Source organism: Triticum dicoccoides, chromosome 6B (assembly GCF_002162155.2).
Source record: "Triticum dicoccoides isolate Atlit2015 ecotype Zavitan chromosome 6B, WEW_v2.0, whole genome shotgun sequence".
NCBI lineage: Eukaryota > Viridiplantae > Streptophyta > Magnoliopsida > Poales > Poaceae > Triticum > Triticum dicoccoides.
The window spans coordinates 229,597,132-229,602,871 of record NC_041391.1 but is presented as its reverse complement, the minus strand read 5'-3'; positions in this window follow the sequence as shown (position 1 = coordinate 229,602,871).

Sequence of the window (5,740 nt, the reverse complement as noted above, 5' to 3'; positions counted from 1 at the left end):
GTCCATAATGGATGTGGGACTAAACCCAACAATCTCCCCCTCACACATCAATCACCATGGCCCCGCTAACACCATCCTTTTCAGCCCACCAACCATGACCTACCACCCAGTGAGTCCATCAAAATTTATTCCGACCACCTGGGCTCCAATACCAATTGTTAAGCAATCCCAGGTTCGCAAACACCAGCATTTTTGACTCACATGGGTCAACTAGGCCCAACCGGAGAGCAACACAGACGTATGAGAGGCCTTGGGCCCTCTTCCCCGAAAAGCCTAGCCTGATAGAAGGGGACACCCCGACACTTATAAGTCGTGTCCTGCCTCCCGCCACAACCAATGTGGGACTAAACCCAACATACTTTGATTGATCTATGCTATGGAAGGCATTATTCAAAGAGAAATTGGTCACCGGATCCTGATCATGACCCATGGACATTAAGGTCACCCATTAGATGTAGGCAAAGTACATCAAATGTCACTGCAACATGCTGATAATTCCTGGGAAGAAACCCAACTCGACGGGAACATGGACCTGGCATGGCGTGGTAGATGCTGTCAAATAGCTTTTCTCCTGTGTGTTGATCTTGTCAGTGAGAATTTTCACAGGAAATGGATTCTCATGGCCTTGGTCTCGATGAAGACTTACATGCCACATGAGAAGGGGCATGGACTTGGTCACGCAGGTCAGCAGGCCATGCTGCCCATCGACGGGGATGTTGTAGCCCACACAATACAATTCCGTGGGGATCCCGGTCGTCACGGGGCCGGCACTCTCACGCTGGCAGCTGATAGCGGCAAGTCGACAATTGTTGTTCAAAATATTGGTAGGACACATCCTCTCTCTTATGCAAGTCTTATCTAGCCCTAGTTGTCTGGTTGCCTTTTACTCCAAACCTTGATAGGTTGTGGAAGGATGTTTCACTTAATTATACTTATTTATAATCAAAGAAATTGGCATGCCATTTTTGTTCTTTTTTTTTTCTGGAAGACGTGAGCAAGCTGCCGATGTAATAAAAAGTTCTTCATTTGACTACTTTGTTTGAAACATGTGAACATGATTTTTACATTATCGTTCAACTGATATTTATTCGCCCTGTAGTTTTATTCAATTATTATATGTAGTGTGGTATTTTAGTTCCTTATTTTTGTCTTTTGAGCGTCATAGCTTGCGAGATAGTACAAATAATCAGGGCTACAACTATGCACATATCGAGGAGGAGGCATTGCTCCCCAGCCTTGGATCAAGTTGTGAAGGATTTTTTTGGGCAAGCTTATATTAGATTTTTAAGCAAGCTTCCCCACCATACAATAGTTCATACTCAAGTGCTTAGTGAACCCAATAGCAAAATCCCGCCTCCGTCGAACGATGGAATTGCTTCCGTCTTCTTCATCTTCATGCCTACGACAAGCCATTAAGTGATTTTGAAAGAAGTACAGATCAAAAGCGTGTAGTTTTGGGTCAAACAAACCAATGCAGACAAAAGTTTCAAATTCCAACTCATTACCTGAAGGATGACGCGGATGCATAAACGAGTCTTTGGTACAAAATGTGAGAGAGGAGAGAGTTACCCACAAGCTCTTCCTGCAGTAACTTTTAGGGATGGCGAAGTGAATGAACTGAGGTGAGCAAGGGAAAATGTTACAAGTACATAGGTACGTGCACCAACCAAGCCTGATAAAACCCTAGTTTATTTCCGTAAAGGACACTTCATTATCAGAAAATGTAGCATCAAGCGGATACAAAGCAGCTAGAAGGGATGAGCCAACTAGTAGAGAGGTCGCTAGGAGCACTAATGGCTAGGAGTGATGATTTTGATGGCCAGTATGCGCAATTTCCTGGTGAAAGCCTATGATTTGGCATTGCCGACGTGTATGCCTCATGCATTATTGAAGATATTGACTCGAAGCTAGGATTTAGGGATAAAAGTCTCAAATCAACCTTTGGTTGGAACCATCAACATTAGCAGTGTGGGGCGACTTCATCATGAAGTTTTCATCTAGGAGCAGGGTACTTCTCGTTGTTTTTTTACTTGTCGACTAGTGAATTATGGTCGATAGTCATAGGGTTAGTGGTAGGTTTGTTGATATATTACTACTATGACACAGGTCCAACTTGAAGGACCTCAAATGTTTCTTTCACTTTTAAGCCAATGTGTTCACTATCGGTTATTGATTTTACTCAACTTCAATGAATAGTTAATACTATATAGCTATGTGCATTAATGTATACAGATGGCAGATGCTTAATTATCTTTCTTGTTGAAAGGAGACATTCTCAGTGAAAATACTAAATCAAAGGTTTTGTTTGTTAATCGAGGATGAAATACTCGACCCTATTTAACGCGCCATTGATGTTTCATGTTGCACCATGCATTGAAATATACTTCCACCATCCACAAATATAAGATGTTTTGGATATTTTAATATCAACTACGTATAGACTGAAATGAGTAAACACATCATTAAAATTTGTATTTATACATCTGATTTGGAAAAAAATTAAACCATCTTATATTTGTGAACCAAGAGAATACTTAATTTTGAGGAATACTCCTGCTGCCTTTGGTGTAATCTTGCTTACATTTGTATCCAAGTCTTCTTTAGACAAGGAGGATAATCCCCGGCTTATGCCATTTGTATCCAAATAAATAATGAAAAGTAACCCCTCTGTTTCTTTCTACTCCACATATAAAATATTTCTGAAGTCAAGCTTCATAAACTTTGACCAAATTTTTATTGAAAATATCAGCATTGTATAATACAAAAATTAATTCCATGATGCATCTAATAATGTAGGTTTGATATTGTGAATGTTGATATTTTTTTCTATTAACACAGTCAAACTAGATACTTGAGATAGATCTTATATGCGGAATAAAGAAAACGGAGGGAGTACTTTTGAAAAGCTATAGCATAATGGGAAAGTGGGAGGAAGGTTAGGAGGAAAGAGGCGTTGCACGAGGCAGCGACATGGAATGCTGACGAGGCACAAAGTTGAGATGAAACCGAGCTATATACTCGTTGTGCAACGTGCACCATGGACACGGTAGTCTTTTTAATTGGCACAGGCACGTTTTTCTCTAATATAACCTGTCGAGTTCTTTCGTTCCAGGCGATTGGATCTTTAGGTTTTACTTTTAGATATCAGGAACCACCGAACTTAATGCTCAAACTTTCTACTTTGTTTGGTGCTTACATAGCTTTTTAGCCTTTATTCAAACGTTGATAAAAGGGCAGTTCTTCCGGCGTGTCTAAGAATTGCCTTCTGTTTGCTCCTCTTTCGGACACATTAATACGGACAGGGTGGCGTATAATGATTAGCATGCATGTTAAGCCGACATTTAGCTCAAATTTGCATCTTTTTTATTCGGCAAAACAACAACACGGTGTCTCTGCTCATGTTAGTAGTTTAGGTTAGTCTTTTAGTCTCCACAGGTGCCGCGCTCGGACAAATGACGACGCATTTTCGTCAAGTTTTTCTTTTGAACTTCGATCATCCTCGAATTCGTCCGTTTGGCCGTAGCCGATGGATTTCTCGTCATGTGACGAGATTTAGTGTCAGTTACTTCAGATCTATGCAAGGATTCAATGACAATCACTATGGCTCTAGTCCTTAAGGACATATGCATGAAGACTTCACAACTGTCATTGACAAGGTCAAACCACCTCCGGGGGAATGACGACAACAACTTGTTCTGGCGGCAGTTGTGGCCGTTCGTCACATCCCGGACGAAAGTCCAAAATTCATTCTGGATTGGGCGGCGGCGGCGTCCTACACGTCGTATCCTCCATGGAGGCGCCGTCTTGGGAGGACCAGCTGTTCGGGGGAGAGATGATGTGGATGGCGGGCTTCGAGTACCTCCAGCAGTGGCGACGGTGCGGAGGTTGCCTGGTGGTGCGGCGTTGTATCTTCCGCGTCGATGACGATGATTTTGGCGGCATGGTGCGGCTACATATCGTTCATGGATGCGGCTGGATGGACGGGCGCGGGGCGGTGGAGCTGTCTGGTGCCATGGTGGCGTCGACGGCAGCGAGACCGGGCAAGGTGTATGCAGCAGTATAGCTCTGAAGATGGATTGGTGGCAGGTGGCTGTGGCGGCCTCATACCTGGCGGGCGGCCGGGTTGAGGAGCATGCCGGACTGGTGGGTGCCCATACCCGGCAGGCGTCCAGGTTGGGACCTCAGGTCTTAGATGTTAGGTTTGGCTGCGAGGTCTGTTTGGTATTAGGCCCAGACCATCAGCGCCCCTTCATCAGTTAGATAGGAGTAGCGACAGAGGTTGCGAAGATGGTGGCTTTGGTCTTACTGTTGTACGACTTTGTAAGGTTTTGTGCTAATAATTAATAAAGTGGCCGTATGCATCGACCAAATGCAGAGGCCGGAGGTTTTCCTCCTTTTCGAAAAAGAAAAAGAAAGTTGTGGCCGTTCGTGGTCTTGAAATTTTGATGTAATTTTTATTGTATTTGAGATGCATGAACTTTTATTATAAAAAAAATACTCCCTCCGTTCCATAATATAGGACGTAGTGTCAAAAAATCGTATTACATTATGTGACAGATGGAGTAGAACGGAGAGACTTCAGAGAGTTATTTGTCCCGTTCCTTCACCATTTCGAAAGCTACAAGCATTTACACCGCGAGTATTTGCCATGCTGAAAAAGTCCAGACCAAAATGTGATCGACACGTCGGGAGACCGAGAAGGAAAATCGATTGTGAGCGTACAAAGTGGGACGGGAGCGCTGCTCATTTTGATGCCGTCCACAGCGTCCACAGCCACACACGGATTACCACTGAAAGCGAGAGGGCATACACATCCCGTTGATGGACCAGATGCCGCTGCTTTGTGGATAAGCACACACAACATGGCCGGCGGCCTGTTGCGTTCATTTTTTTTGCGGGGTGGCCTGTTGCGTTCATTGTTGATGGGAAAGTGACACGACAGGCACCCGCACGGACTTCTCCGAAGAGAAGATCCCGTAGCGTTAGCTAGCTCACGGATGACCTTTACACAGTGCTTGAGATTGTCCAAAAGGCTGATGAGTGATGACGTTTACATAATGCATGAGATTGTTCAAAAGGCCTTGATCGTCTGACCGATAAGGGTGTGTTTGGTTTCAGTAATCGAATGGAACGTCACGGGTCCGACCCATTTCTGGGCCTCGTTCTCGTGTTTGGATCAAAAACTAACAGGAACCCACTCGTTCCCACAAAGAGAATATTCGGCCCAGATCTGTCATGCGCTCGTTCCTCCAAATCGATGGAACCACGCGGAACGCCTCGTCGCTCTCCTGTCGCATCTCCCTCTCCCGCACGAGATGCTTGCCTCACCCTTGCTCAATCTGCGCCGCCGCTGTCGTGGTTCTAAGTCTGACAGTAGAGTGGGGGGTAGGTATGGAGAGGCAAGATCCTAGTTATGGAGAGGTTGTAAACACAAGAGATGTACGAGTTCAGGCCCTTCTCGGAGGAAGTAAAAGCCCTACGTCTCGGAGCCCGGAGGCGGTCGAGTGGATTATGTGTATATGAGTTACAGAGTGCCGAAAACCCCTCTACCTGTGGAGGGGGGTGGCTTATATAGAGTGCGCCAGGACCCCAGCCAGCCCACGTAGGAGAGGGTTTAAGGTGCGTTAAGTCCGGGGCGTTACTGGTAACGCCCCACATAAAGTGTCTTTACTATCATAAAGTCTACTTAATTACAGACCGTTGCAGTGCAGAGTGCCTCTTGACTTTCTGGTGGTCGAGT